We start from the raw sequence: 15,526 nt of genomic DNA, 5'->3' as shown, positions 1-15,526 counted from the left end.
CAGGGTTTCTCTGTGTAGCCCTGGCTTTCCTGGAACTCACTTTGTAAACCAGGCTGGCCTTGAACTCAGAAATCCTCCTGCCTCTGCCTCCCAAGTCAGGTCTCTCTCTCTTTCTCTCTCTCTCTCTCTCTCTCTCTCTCTCTCTCTCTCTCTCTCTCTCTCTCTCTCTCTTTTCCAAGACAGGGTTTCTGTGTGTAACAACCCTAGCTGTCCTGTAACCTGCTTTGTAGACCATGCTTTATAGACCATGCTGGCCTCAAGTTCACCAGGATCCTCCTTCCTCTGCCTCCTGAGCACTGGGATTAAAGATGTGCACTATCACTCTCAGCTCATTTTTAAAATTTTGAGTTGTGTTGTGCTTTTCATTTAGGAAATGAGTTCCTACATTTAAATAATTCCCAAACAACAATTATTCCCTATTTTTCTCTAAAATATTATATGAGTGTTACTTTTTTCATGAGGTTTTGCACACTCTAGGAGCTTGAGGCCTTGTAGTCTGAGGAGCGATTCTGATTTATTCTGACACGGGGACAGCTTCAGCACCTTTTAGTAGGTGTCCCTTCTTTCCCCTTGGTCCCGCGCAGAGCACTTCTCTAGTTGCTTAGCTTACAGGTACTCAGAGTTTCTGGTCATGACATCTGGACCGGACATCCTGGAGCATATCCTGGCTGTTCTGGCTATGCCGTTGTAACACAGACTTTCCCAAGGGGTGTCCACCTCATCCTGGAGGATGCTAGGCTTTCTTACCATCTCTCCTCCATCTCTTCTTCTACTACAGTTTCCTGGTTACATCACAGCAGGGTCATGTCTTTACACATTCAGTTCACATGTCCTTCAGGGCATACAGTTACAGTGACATTTGTAATTGATGTCTACAAGACAGGCCACGACAGGGCTGCTGGGTGCTTTGCCCACCTGTTTCCTCCTGCTGCTGAGACTTCTGCTCGTTCTGTTTCAGAAGCATATGCCATCCCTCCCATTCTGATTCTCACCCTGTTCCTCTTTCTTGTTGCTTCTGTTACCCGAGAAGGCCATGTAGCTCTGTGCACCTCACTTTCCCAAACACAGCCTTCTCCACTCTCTGTCTCTGAAATGCAGCTCTCCTGCTCACTTGATAGTTTTCCTCCTGACAGTTGGCTGATAGCTATCCACAATTGCAGTATATCTTATTTGTTATCCCATGTGCCACTCACTGGAAGGAAAGCCACCACCAATTACCATTGTTGTTGGTTTCCTGCACTGTTCGGCTCTCAAAGTGGAGAGCAGGGCTTGACCCCCTGAATAGAATCTGAAACATGTGTGCCTAGGTGAGAGCACGAATGAAGGCATGGCAGTTTCCTCAACTTTTCCAGTTGAGGAAAAGTTACATTTTTGGCAACAGTCTACTGAATTGAGCTTCAAGTTCTTCCATCTGTCTGGTTTACAAACATTTTTCTTAGCTGTTGTAGGCTCTTTGCTACTTGACTTGAATTTCCAGGAATGTACCAAGTTTCAGAGACTCCCTGGCATTTCAGTGAGAAATGTATTGACTTAGCACACTAACTTAATGGGAACATGTTATGTAAACATGGAATCTCCACTTATGTAGGTGTTTTCTTATGTTTTCCAATAGTAGTTAATACATTCAAAAAGTAAATAGCATGCACACTACATCCTAGATGTACCAGGACAGCGTAGTTGTTGCTGGTACCACATACTGATTTTAACTTCTGCAGTTCCCAGTTGCTGGTGGGGGATGCCAGCCATTTTTGGTATGTTGATCTTCTGGGGAGGAGAATGAGCCATCAGGTCTCCGCTGCTTGAGCGCTATTTGAGTTCCTGATCTCCTTTGCCTTTAGTCCATGGCTTTCATTATCTCTCAGCCCTGGGCTTTCTACCTGCAGGACAGAGGCAAGAAACACATGTCCATTTTCATGGGAATGGTTTTGAGCCTGTGTGGTTAGCTATGATGTTTATCATTGGCTTAGCATCGGCATCCCATTTCCCTCATTACCAGCTTGCATGATTTTATTATGAACCAGTGTTGATTTTTACGGATTGCCTTTTCTTCTCATTGTGCTACGTGATAGATTACATTAATCTATTTTCCTCTGCGGAACCGTGGATCCATTTCCAGGACAAACCAACTTCTCATGTCATCATTAGAGCCAGCTGAATTGTGTTAGCGTTTTACTTCAGATTTTCAAAATGATGAGCATTAATTAGTGAGATGGTCTTTGCCGTTGTTTGCAGTGCTGGAGACAAATTCCAGGGCTTCTTCCGGCTGGACAGATGCTCTACCATCCCCCCACTCCCAACTCCCGACAATCCCTCAGCCCAGTAAGTGCTCTTACATTTTCATTTCCTATAATATACTCAGCTACTTCCACTTGCTTTGCAAAAGTCAAGCTTGTTCTGGCTTCACAGAACGGGCTTCTTGCATCTCTCTCCTATTTTAAAGTTGCAGAAGAACGTGTGTATTATCAAGGCGGCTGCTTCCTGAATGTCTGCCTGATAGAGACTGCTGCTGTAACTCTCTTAATTTGAGTACCGCTGGGTTTCCAATGCTATTTATTTAATGTCTTTGCTTTAGATTTCCTGTTTTCCCTGCAAAATTGATTGCATGTTTCTATAAAATGGGTAATTTTCATATTTCATTTCATTTTTATGAAAACTCATCTTCTCATAAGTGTTATGCTCAAGATGGTAGTATTATTTTATTATGGTCTTTGTTTTTTTGTTTGTTTGTTTTTGCTTCTTATTGACCTGAGATATCTCTGTTTCTCTATTAGCTTTCTATAGACTTCTACACCTTGACATTCTTTTCAAAATCCCACCTGTTGTCATCTCTCTGTTTTCTACTTAATTAGCTTCCATGCCTATCTTTGTAATGTTTATATCCCCATGTTCTTTACTATTTATCTCCCTATGGCCTCTTGGGTTCAATATTAAAATTGCTTAGTTTTATACTGTCCTGATTTGAAATAAACATCTTTCAAAACACAAAATTTGTAATAAATACCACTTGAGATTTATGATATAAGTTTGCATTATAGTTTCCCTATAAATCAAAGGTTTTTCATTATATTTAAAATTTGTTGTCTGCAAAAATGTCCCATTGTGCTTCTTGTCAGGTCAGAGATAGATTCCTGGTAATGCTACACGGTTCATCTGTTTCCACCAGCACACACACACTAACCTAGGCCTTTCAGAACTAGAGAGTAGCCAAGAATATGGGCTTGTACTCCAAATTTAATAATCTCCTTAGCAAATTCTGATCTGGGAACACAGACTTTAAAAATGAGTTCAAACACAGTAGCCTCGCTGACTTCAAAGCTGAGTTTGAGTAACCATTTTATATTGAATTAGTCAAGCCAAGAAAAAAAGAGAGAGAGCTATTAGCTAAAAACCATTCTATTGTTCACTTTACAAAATAGGACTTTATTTCAGAAATTTCATCTAAGTAGATTCTGCTCTGGTCTTGCTCAGCGATTATTAGATCTATATGGTAACTTGCAGAAACAGACTCAACAGGGAGAACAAAGCCTATAAAATAAGATTTCAGGCTTTCAACGTTAGGCAGCAGCATAAAACAACTGAGCAGGAACACAGCCGTGCTCTGCTCAGGGGCAACTGGCAAACAAAACACTCAGGAAAAGCCAAACTACGAACCGTGAGCATGGGTCATGGACCAATGATGGATGAACCGGGATTTTCACCTTGGTCTCTTTGTCTGAACTAAACTGTGTAACAGCTTATTCTAACCTTAGCTCATCTAACCTGTAAAATGAGATGGCAGGTAACATTATATAGTGGTGTTGGCTGTGTGTTTGAACGCTTGATACTCAGCTAGTGGCACTACTTTGAATGTTTTTGGTACTTACCTGACCAAGGTAAATGATAGAGGATGGGTCTTGGAAGGTAGAGCCAAACCCTGGTTTCATGATTAGCTCTCTTGGCTTCCAGTTTAGCTGCTATGTGAGGACTGGCCACAGCAAGGCATGTCTGTTCCGAATGCCTATCTCTCTAGGGTGGACAAAATCACCTAAAACCATGAGCCCAAATAAATCCTTTGTCTCCTAAGTTATGTTGCCTCGTGTTATGTCACAGCAATTTGAAAATCAACTAATATGTACATGTAAAATGTCAGAAGGTGGTTCCTACTCCTACAAAGATGCCAGGGAGCATGGTGGTTAGCATGATGTGCTAACCACCTGAGTCAATGTGCCCTGGTTCAGAAATGGCTTCCCAGTTTGGGGCCCAGGTCTCACTTTTCTCAGTTTTAAAAGGTGACAATATACAACCTACTTCAAAGTAATTAAGATCTTAAGATCCCAAAGAACTTAGGAAAATGTTTTGTTTCTAGTAGGCAATTACTAGATACATACACATGAGAGAGAGAGAGAGAGAGAGAGAGAGAGAGAGAGAGAGAGAGAGAGAGAGAATATCTGTCAGAGAGAGCATTAATATAAGCTGTCAAAACAAAAGTGTCTCCATAAAAGTCTTAGTTCATATTTTTATTTTTAGAAGAGTCTCAAAATAGGGCCGTTCTACCATTTCAAGGGTGAGAGTGCAGAGTCCCAAGGAACACAACTACCACTTCACGTACCACTCCTTCCAAGTGCAGTGGCATTCTGGGAAAGCAATGGATGCAGAAGTGCTTGAGGCCCAGGATGGCATCTGTGCTTGTGAAGGAGAACTGACCCACTGCCTGGAGATGGACACTGGGGGCAGCTGCTATCTGAGCTGCCTTCCTGGATAGTGGGACAGATGTACAATCACACTGTGCCCAGGGCCTAGTCCATCTGGGGTCCTTTGAGGTAGCCCCTGCTTCCAAGGTTATCTGGAATAGATGTGCTATACATCAATTCAACTATCATTGTGTCACCAAGACATGGTCCTAACCCAGAACCATAACTTCAGACTTCTCTGCCTTTACCTAGTCTTGGAGCTAAAAAAAATCTAATTTATATAGCAACATGACCCCTTAGAATAGAATCTTAAACTAAATAGTTAATTAGCTAACTAATTAATAAATATTAGGCCTATGTCTGATCGATAAATAGGGTAAATACATGAAAGGCAATTTATTTGTTAAAAATTGATCAGCAAGCATACATAAATGTTCAACTTCAATGATTTCTAGAGTGAGTTTCAGTAGCAGTCTGGTGGGTTGTCACAGGCTGACCTAGACAAGAGAGAATCCTCAGTGTGGATGGGCCACTGTGGGAGGAAAAACTGTTTCCCAAGAGGCTGCAGGAACCAGGAGAAAATGATGCAGGAGACAATTCAGTAGTCAATTTCAGATCCCAGGGGCCAAGTGCAGTCTGCCTCATTCACTGGTTCTTCAGCAGGCTGCTCCTCAGCCAAGTGAGTACCCAGGAACTCTGATGATGCAGGGCCAGACCTGGTGGTCTCACCACCACATATGTTCTTTCCTCTGCTCCACAGCCATGTGGGGTCACTGGCCTGTGCTACTAGGCTTGGTGGGATTGTTACATTTTAATAAACTGCATCCGGATAAAAATGGAGGATAACAGACATCATCACATTTACCTGCCTACCAAAACTGGAAAACAAACAAACAAAAACCAAACCAAACCAAACCAAAACCTCCAAAAGAATAAGGCAGCTGGGATGGCAGGTTTGGCAGGTCTGGCCAATGTTTGTTCTGCTTTTTGCTGACTCTGCAGTAAGCAGCATTTAAAAGTCTGTTTATTTTTCACTCATTGTTAAGTTAGCATACTAACTGATGGGTTTCATTATATCCTGCTCACACATATGCATGGTTGTACTTTGTTCCTGTTGCCTCTGTTGCCATCTTCTTCCATCTCCCTTGTCCCATTCTCCTTGACTTCCTTCTCCGTAGTCCAATCTTCTGTTCCATGTCATACAACTTCCATTACTCTCCCTTTCCTCATATCCTATTCCCTTCAAACTGTTCCCTTACACTTCATAGTCCCCCTTTTATTTTCCTGAACACATGTGATAGTTTGAATATGGTCGGCACAGGGAGTGGCACTATTAGGAGGGATGGCCTTGTTGGAGTAGGTGTGTCACTGTGGGTGTGGGCTTTAAGGCCCTCATCCTAGCTGCCTGGAAGCCAGTCTTCTCCTATTTGCCTTTAGAACAAGATATAAAACTCTCAGCTCCTACAGCGCCATGCCTGCCTGGACACTGCCATGCTCCTGCCTTGATGATAATGGACCGAACCTCTGAACCTGCATATGTCCCAATTAAATGTCATCCTTTACATGAGTTGCCTTGGTCATGGTGGCTCTTCACACTATGGAAACCTTAAGACAACATGTGTACACACACATACCACAAACACACACACACACACAAATCTAGATTCTGCATTTGAGAGAAATGTGGTATTTGTCTAAGTGTGACTTTATTCTGATTAACATGGTGATCTCCAGTTCTAGCTGGTTTCCTGCCAGTGCTATGATGTCACACTGAGTGTCATGATTTCATATTTTTATGACTGAAATATTCCATTGTACACACAGTCCACATTTTATCTATTTGCCTGGTGATGGCTGGTTCCATTCCCTAGTTATTGTGCACAGTGCAGCAGTGAACATGGGCCTGCAAGCACCTCTTCAGGAAACTGACTTGAAATCAAGTCCTGAGCTGCTCGTGAGTATCATGGTTGGATCACATGGTAGTTCTATGTTTAGATTTTTGAGGAATTTTTATACTGACTTCCTTACTGGCTGCACAAGTTTATGCTCCCACCACAGCGTATAACGGTTTCTTATGCCTGTATCATTGTTGGCGTTTGTTATCCTTGTTTGCCTGAGGAGAACCATTATGATGTAATTTGAAAGCAGCTTTAACTTGTTTTTTTTTTCCTGATATCAAAGGCTGTAGAGCACTTATATACATGGCTGGTTTTAGGCTAGTACCATACAACTGTTGTTGCTACTATTGCCCTGTCGTACAACATTGAAATTAGCTATTGTGATATGTACAGGTCTGCTCTTTCTGATCAGGCTTGCTTTGGCTATCCAAGGACTTCTGGGCTTCAATATTCATTTTGGGATTGTCTTTTTTCTTTCTTTCTCTCCTTCTTTCTCTTTCTCTCCTTTCTCTCCTTCTTTCTTTCTTTCCTTCTTTCTTTCTTTCTCCCTCTCTCTTTCTTTCTTAAAGATTTATTTATTTATTTCATGTATATGAATACACACTGTAGCTGTACAGATAGTTGTAAGCCTTCATCTGGTTGTTGGGAATTGATTTTTAGGACCTCTGCTCACTCTAGTCAACCTTGCTGGCTCAGGTCAGTTGGTCTGCTCACTCTGGTAGACCCCGCTCATTCTGTCCCTGCTCGGTCCAGTCCAAAGATTTATTTATTACTATAAATAAGTACACTGTAGCTGTCTTCAGACACATCAGAAGAAGGCATCAGATTTCATTAGGGTGGTTGTGAGCCACCATGTGGTTGCTGAGATTTGAACTCAGGACATTCAGAAGAGCAGTTGGTGCTCTTACCTGCTGAGCCATCTCTCCAGCCCCGGGATTGTTTTTTCTTGTTCGGTGAAGAGTGTTATCATATTTTAGTAGAGATTTCCCTGAATGTATGAAATACTTTTGGTCATATAGCTGTTTTACAACATTAATTCTGCCAGTCCACGATCACGTATGTATGGTCTTTATGCTCCTAAGTGTCTCCACCTTCTTCAGGGTCCTAGCTTTCACAGTAGATGTCTTTCACCTCCTTCCTCATGTTTGATGAGGGCATTTTATTTGTCTTATTTTGCAATTGCTAATTTCCCTCTTATTCAGTTTCTTTTCTCTTTTTTTTTTCTTCTGTATTTTGTTTTGAAGACAGGGTTTCTCTGTGTAGCTCTGTCTGTCCTAGAACTTGCTCCACAGACCAGGCTAGCCTCAAGCTCACAGAGATCTGCTTGCCTCTGCCTGCAGAGCGCTGGGATTAAAGGCGTGTGCCACCACCACCTGGCTCCCCTTATTTCTCCACCGAGGTTTGTGTGCTGACTTTGTATTGCACCTCTCTACTTTGAGCACATCCTAGTGAGCCTTCAGTGATTTTAAGTATAAGGCCATGCTCATCTGCAAAGGGATAATTCTGCTTCTTGAGCTACTTTGTTTCCTCTTTGGTTTTCTCGCCTTACTGGTCTAGCTGAAGCTCTGTGCACTATAATGGAGTAGAACAGAGAGACAGGTTACTCTTGTTGTATTCCTGGCCTTAGAAATGTTTTCAGTTTTCTGCCACTCACTAAAAATGTTGTGTGTTTAATGACAATACATAGATAATGACCATACATAGTTGTCATTATGTAAAGTATGGTCCTCATTGCCTTATAGAACTTCTGATGAAAAGATATTAAACTTTGTATTTTGAGATAATTGTGTGACTTCTGTCTTCAAGTTTACTTACATGCAATATTGTTTCTTATATGTTAAATGACCTTGAATCTCTGGCATGGAACCCACTTGGTCATAGTGTTTGATCTTAATGCATCCTCAGGTACATTGGTCTCTCCTTATGTAGCAGCATCAGTATCTGGTTCTGGCATCAGGATATAATGAGCTTGTGATGTTCTATTCTGTGGAACAGTTTGGGGAGTGCCGATGTTGGCTCTTCCTTAAAAGGCTGGAAGATGTGCACACTAATCCATTGAGTTTGGGTCTTTCCTTTGTTAGGGGACTTTTTTCTATTTTTTTCATTTTTATTGGTTATTTAGTTTATTTATATTTCAAGTGTTATCCCCCCTTCCTAATTTTGTTTCCCCTCCACAAGCCCCCTATCCCCTTCTCCCTTTCCATGCCTCTGTGAGGGTGCTCCTCCACCTGCCTACCCACTTTGCCTCAGTGCCCTAGCATTTCCCTATCCTGGGTCATCAAACCTTCACACGACCAAGTTGCTCTCTTCCCAGTGATGCCCAATAAGGCAATCCTCTGTTTCATATCCAGCTGGAGCCATGGGTACCCCTTGTGTACTTTTTGGTTTATGCTTTAGTCCCTGGGAGCTTTAGGAGTTCTGGTTGGTTGATACTGGTTGGTTCTGGTTGGTCCTATGAGGTTGCAAGCCCCTTCAGCTCCTATAGTCCTTGCCCTAACTTCTCCATTGGGATCCCATTTTAATTCAGAGTAGAAAACTACAAATGGTAGCTGGAGAGATTGCTCAGTGTTTATGAGCACTTGCTCCTCATTCCAGTTGGGTTCTAAGCACCAAAGTTTAACAGCTTAAAATGTTAGGGGACTTTTATTGCTACTTCAACTTCACTGCTTGTGGTAAATCTATTTGCTTATATGTTCTTGGCTTAACTTTGGTAAGCCACAGCATCTCAGAACTTATCCATTTTTGAGATTTCCATTTTTGAGGATATGTTTTTGATCTATTAACAAGTATCTGAATTTCAGGAACCTGTAGTAACCTCTCCTTATATGTCTAATTGGGCCCTCTCATTCTTTTGGTCAGCTTGACTAGGCATTCATGAATCTTGTTCAGCTTTTCAAAGAACCAAGCTTGTGACTAAATGATTGTTTGTATTACTTTTGTGTAATTTATTTGATCTATTTTTCCATCCCAGTCATAATTATTGCTGCTTCTTTTTTAAGTTAGTAATTGAAATTAGCATGTGAGTTAGATGATATTAGGACATTTTGGAATTTAGTGTTTCTCCTCCTCCATTCTCCCTCTTCCTCTGCCACACTTGATTTCTTCTAGTCTCTTTTTTCCCTTCAAGACAGGGTTTCTCTATGTAACTCTGGCTGGCCTGGAACTCACTCTGTAGACTAGGCTGGCCTTGAACTCATAGAGATCCGCCTGTCTCTGTCTCCCAAGTGCTGGGATTAAAGGCATGCGACACCACCACCCGGCTCTCTTTTCCACTTTTAAGTTCCACCATTCTTCTTCATCTGTTGGTCTCCTCTCTGTCTCCTCTCTGGCATTAGAGGTTTTCCTCACACTTATATCTGTTGATATGTACACACACATAGACAATAGGCTAGGATCTTCACATGAGGGAGAATCTGTGTACTTTGTATTTCGAGTTTGGGTCATCTTGCTTAATACTGTACTTTCCAGATCCATCCATTTGAAGATTCCCTAAGTGTTGCTCACTCTGTGAAGGAATGCTACCTTCTCATGCTCTATAGCACTAAGAGGGAGATGATGGCTCTACAAGTCAGTCAACTTCAGGCTTAGGGCTGTCAAAACCCTCAGCTAATGAGACTGGCGTTTGGCCACTGAGACTGGGGTCCTGCTCTTCACCATCTAAACACAGCTTCACCTCTGAGCATTCCTTGTCCTTCTCTCATCTGTGTCATGGGTTGTGTCACAACCCCAGGCTACAGGCTGAACTCAGCTGTCTCCATCCTTTAGGGTAGCTCTCTTTTCCAAACCAGGATCTCTCTCAGGCTTAAGCCTGGCGGATGCCCCCTGAGTCATAGACTGAGCCATGCTGCTGACTCATTTGCCTGAGGAATCACTGTCTCACTGAAGCCTGCATCTGGGGCTTACGAAAGCTCTGGCTTATTCTTATCTTTTGGGTGGGGCTGGTGCTTCCCCACCTCTACCCAGTAGCCACACCATGGGAGCTATGTTTGGTTTGTTCAACTACTGATTTTTACTAGTTGGTGTCTGTTGCCACCTTTGTGAGTTCCAAAGATATTAACCTTTTTTTGTTTTGGAATGGCCAATTCTTAGAATTGACTCTTCTCTTTAATCAGGTCACAGGGAAGTAACTTATGCTCCACTAGCCTACATGGAAGGCCTCTGTTTTTTGTTTTCCAAATACTTTTAATTTTTATTTCCCTTCTTATATTTACCTGACTTGTTTTAACTTTTCATTCTTGGGCAATGTTTTTTCTACATTCTCCTCATTCTCTCTTTCTCCTTCTTCCTTTAAAATCTCTTGATCTTTCCTCTTCCTTTTCACAACATTCTTCCTTTTCTATTTAGACTTTCTTTTATATAACTTTAATTTTTTCATTTCCCCGTCCCTTCATTTCACTCATATCTCTACCTTCATCCTTCATAATTTTTAATTTATCATCTTTACATTATCTTTTCCAGTTTGTGTTCTTGGTCAATAGTGGTATACTAGTGGGATTTGGTGTATTCCCACTCTGCCCTCCCCCCTTAAGATTTCATTCTCATTCTTATGTGAGTAGAAGGGTATTTGGGTATCTTGTTTGGCATGCTGGTGTTGCTTATGATTTCCTTTCTCCTCCTTGAATGACACTTCTGGGAACTGGGCCTTTTATATAGGGCAGCTTCCTAAGATCCCAGGTAGAACTGACAGTCAAGCTAACAGATGAGCAAATTACAACACAGAAACACATACAAATGCACACAAAGCAAGGCAATACAAGACCTTCAACACACTGAAATTCCTCAGCTACTGAGCTCAAGGTTTGTGCAGTGATAGAGTGTTAAGTGAACAATTAAGATATTAAAATATGATTGATGTCATTGATGAGATGTATAAAAGCAGATGAATGGAGTAAGGAAATCAATTCAAGACAGAAAAGTCAGTCAGAAATGCAGAGAAGAACAACCCACAAACCACAAGAAACTCAAGAAGAAGGAAGACCAAAATGTAGACATTTCATTCTTTCTTAAAAGGGGGAACAAAATACCCATGGAAGGAGTTGCAGAGACTAACTATGGAGCAGACTGAAGGAAGGACAAGCCAGCCTAATATAGCTATCTACTGAGAGGCTCTGACAGTACCTGACTAAAACAGATGTAGAGGCTCACAGTCATCCATTGAACTGAGTACAGGGTCCCCAATGAAAGAGTTAGAGAAAGGACCAATGGAGCTGAAGGGTTTGCAGCCCCTTAGGACGAACAACAATACGAACTAAGTAGTACCCTCAGAGCTCCCAGAGACTCAACCACCAACCAAGGACTATACATGGTGGGACTGATTGTTCTGGCAACATGTGTAGAGGATTGCAAAGTCAATCATCAATGGGAGGAAAGGCCCTTGGCCCTGTGAAGATTCTGTGCCGCAGTGTAGGGGAATGCCAGGGCCAGTAAGTGGGAGAAGGTGGGGTGGCAAGCATGGGGAGGGGGGAGGCAACAGGGTTTTTTTCTTGTTGTTTTTGTTTGTTTGTTTGTTTGAGGGGAAACTGGAAAAGGAGAAATTTACATGTAAATAAAGAAAATATCTAAAAAAAAAAAAAAGAAATGCAGAGGAGAAAGTTAGAAGCATGTGTAAGAAAGTCAGTAAGGAAATAGAACCCAAATAGAAATACATTTCCACAAATTAAAAACAAACAAGATCAAAATGGCTTCCGAAACAGACTAGATCCAGCTAAAGGAAGTGAGGAAGGAGGCAAGAAGGGAATGTGATATTCGAACATCAATGAAGAAAAGAGTTGAATTATAATATATATGAATTGTGGGGTGCAATTAAGACACACTTAGGAATTCACAGAATTGAGGGAGTAGAGACAAAAACAAAAAGCAAAGAACCTGTTTAGTGAGCCTATAGAAGAGGTCTCTGAAACCAAAGGAAAGAGTCAGACATCTAAGTAGAAGAGGCGTTAAGAACCTCAAGTGGACCTGCCAAAGAAGAATCTCTCTACTACATTCTAAAGATGCCAAAACTACAAAGAGAGCAAAATAATATTAAAATCTGTAAAGAAAAATGCTAATAAACAAAAGCAAATACACCAGAATACTATCAGATCTCTCATTAGCAACCCTAAGAGCCAGGAACTCTTTTAAGTGCTGAATGTAAATAGCTGTCTATCAGATTGTTATACTCAGCAAAGCCATCTCTTAAAATTGATGGAGAAATCCAGGTAGTTCAAGAGAAGCCAGAGTGAATCAGCTCATGACTACCAAGCCAGCTCTACAGACAGTGCTTAAAGGAACCACATACATGGCAGACAACATACACAGTGGACTGCATACATTGTGGACATCATACACAGTGGACAGCATACATGGTGGATAGCATGAACGAATGGTAGGCAGCAATAAATGGTAGACATCATACACAGCAGACAGCATACACAGTATATAGCATGTATACATGGTGGAAAGCATACACAGTGGAGGAAGGAAGACAACCTCACCATAGGAGCACAAAACAGAATCAACTTCATGAAGGGGTCAGATGAATACAGGAGAATCATGAAAGAATCCATTGCACCCAACACAGTAAACCAGCCAGTGCCTGATACAGGGGAGAAAGAAAAACAAATATCCAACCATGAAGAAGATAACCAACAAGACACAAGAATTCATGAAGTCTTCTCAATGATGTTCCTAAATGTAAATGACCTTAGCTCCCTGGTTATATTTATACATAATCATATCCAATATTTAATCAGAAATATAATTAGTTATAGATCTTATATAGATTCTAAAACCCCATATTTCATGTCTTAAAGAACTATGTCCAGTGTCCAAAGTTGTATACCATGGGAAATAGTAAAATTGTATTTACTATGTTCTTTTTTTTTATTTGAAAAATTAAAAAGGAACTGATTTGTTGTAGGAACATGCAAGACTTTGGAGCTACAGGTTAGGAAAGATGTAGGATGCTGTAAGCAGAGAGTAACTAGCCATTCTGCTGAGAGTGATAAATAAAATGATGTTGGCATTGTAGGAGTGAAGGTTCATGGGGCTTCGGAGGGGACATTGAAGACCCTACTGACAAGCGAAAGAGGGGCCACTGGGTTACCCTCTGGCAGAGAATCTAGCTCTCTACTTCTTGTGTTCTGATGTTTGAAGATGAATTCAAAAGTAACTGATGGAGGAAATTCAAAACAGCATGGTGTTTGGGCTATGGAATGGTTACTGCTCAATATGTTTAATCTGAGAATTCAAAGCAAAGAGCAGAGAAGAAAGATGTGAAAGATGTACAGTTTGTCCAGGAAAAAAAAGTATGGGCATAGTTAAGGTGGATGATTGGGAGAGGGCAGACAAAACTATTGTAATTATTAAAGAGAATATTCCCATAGAAGAGAAACTGTTCACTTTGCAGCAGGACAATTGCAAAGGAGTCTTGATGACAGATCTCATACCTGCAGGACTCCAGGGGTAAAACTGTAAACCTAATCTAAATACTAAATATTTAAAGAGAAGTCCTTAGAAAATAGAGCACCAGTTTAAATAAGACCACCCGAGGAAGTGCTTTCCCTCACCTCACACACTTCAATGGTCCAAGGGAACCAAGCCATGCCTTAAGCTGGAAGCACAACTTGTATTGTCTGCTACTGTCTGCCCAATGCTGGCTTTGGAGGTATGTAGAATGGAGGAGTTACAAGGGTCACAGAGAGTTGCAATGAGGCTTCAGAAAAAGCTAGCAAGGCTAGGTGATATATAGCAAGGTCAGATTCCCTGTACAGAGGTCAGGAGAGGTCAGTGTGTGAAGCTGTAAAGGTGAAACCCAAGATGCAATGTATATCTCAGGACGTTGGAGATGTCAGAAACATGGAACACTGTCAAGATACATGTGAATCCAGTCCAAAAGAGAGCCCACATGTGTTGCAGGAAGAGGAACACAAGTATAGGCCCATTGGAGCGCAGATGTCGTCATCATGAATATTAGGTGTGGAGTGTGAGGCTATACAGTTTGGTGTTTGTCCTGCTGAGTTTTGCAAGATCCTTACTTTGACCCTCTGTGTGTTGTTGTGCCATCATCCCTCCCCCTGGGATAGGAATGCTCACTTCATGCCCTTGAAGAACTCTGTAATTGGTATTCTACTTTGAGCAGTTATTACTTAAGATTTTTCTATGCTCAAATTGTGTCGGTCTGCAACAGAGACCGGCACCCATATGGTTGGTTTGTAGATCTATAGTCTTTACTTTCAGGATTAGCCCCATGTTGTAAAAGATGGCCACTGACCCACCAATCTCACAGGACTTGACCTTTCCCTGATTGCCAAGATTATCGTCTTCTTGAATCAGACGAACTCAGAATGCAAGGGAAGACTTAAAAATTTTACCCAAGAACAGTCATGACCTCATTTTAACAACAACAGCAACAACAACAAAAGATGTTGAATGAACAAGTTCTTCTTAAGTGATGAAATCAGGACTTCTTGCCATGTGGAGAGAATCTCGAGTCTTTGAAAACATATTCTTTCCTAGCCTTAGGTCAATGGAGAACCCAAGAGAATCCAAAATAGACCATGGTCTTGGCCCAGCACAAATGTTTCCATCTATTTTCAGGCTTCATCGACAAATGTGCATCCAGAAGGAATGAGAATTAGACCTTGTTGTCAGCAGACATTTTGCCAGCGTTTTTGTAGCAAGGCAGCTGGGGTACTGATTCTGTCTAGGAGCGCCCATCAGGTCAAATCATAATGGCAGTATGTGCTGGTAATATAATTCTCTGCAGCAACTGGCTGGCTGAGTTTCCTATGTTAGTGTATCTATGGGATACGGTCAGCATAAACACTGCAGAGTATTTCATGGCAAGAAAATATGCTGAAATGCATTGTGCTTTTAGGGAGCAAGTTGTTGGCTTATTTAATCATAGTGTCACTGAAGGTGGCTTTTAGTTCAAGCAGCTTGTGTCTCTGTGCCTGGGCCAGCTTGACACAGACACAT

The 15,526-nt window shown here is 41.5% G+C and overlaps 1 protein-coding gene across 1 annotated transcript in view; it reads right to left on the bottom strand.

Annotated features, from left to right (window-relative positions):
* Window positions 1-15,526, bottom strand: part of Pkd1l1 (polycystin 1 like 1, transient receptor potential channel interacting) — a 143,369-nt gene that overhangs the window by 424 nt on the left and 127,419 nt on the right. The window lies entirely within an intron of this gene.

This window comes from Mastomys coucha, unplaced genomic scaffold (genome assembly GCF_008632895.1).
Source record: "Mastomys coucha isolate ucsf_1 unplaced genomic scaffold, UCSF_Mcou_1 pScaffold22, whole genome shotgun sequence".
Taxonomy (NCBI): domain Eukaryota; kingdom Metazoa; phylum Chordata; class Mammalia; order Rodentia; family Muridae; genus Mastomys; species Mastomys coucha.
This window is presented reverse-complemented; position numbering and strand designations above follow the sequence as displayed.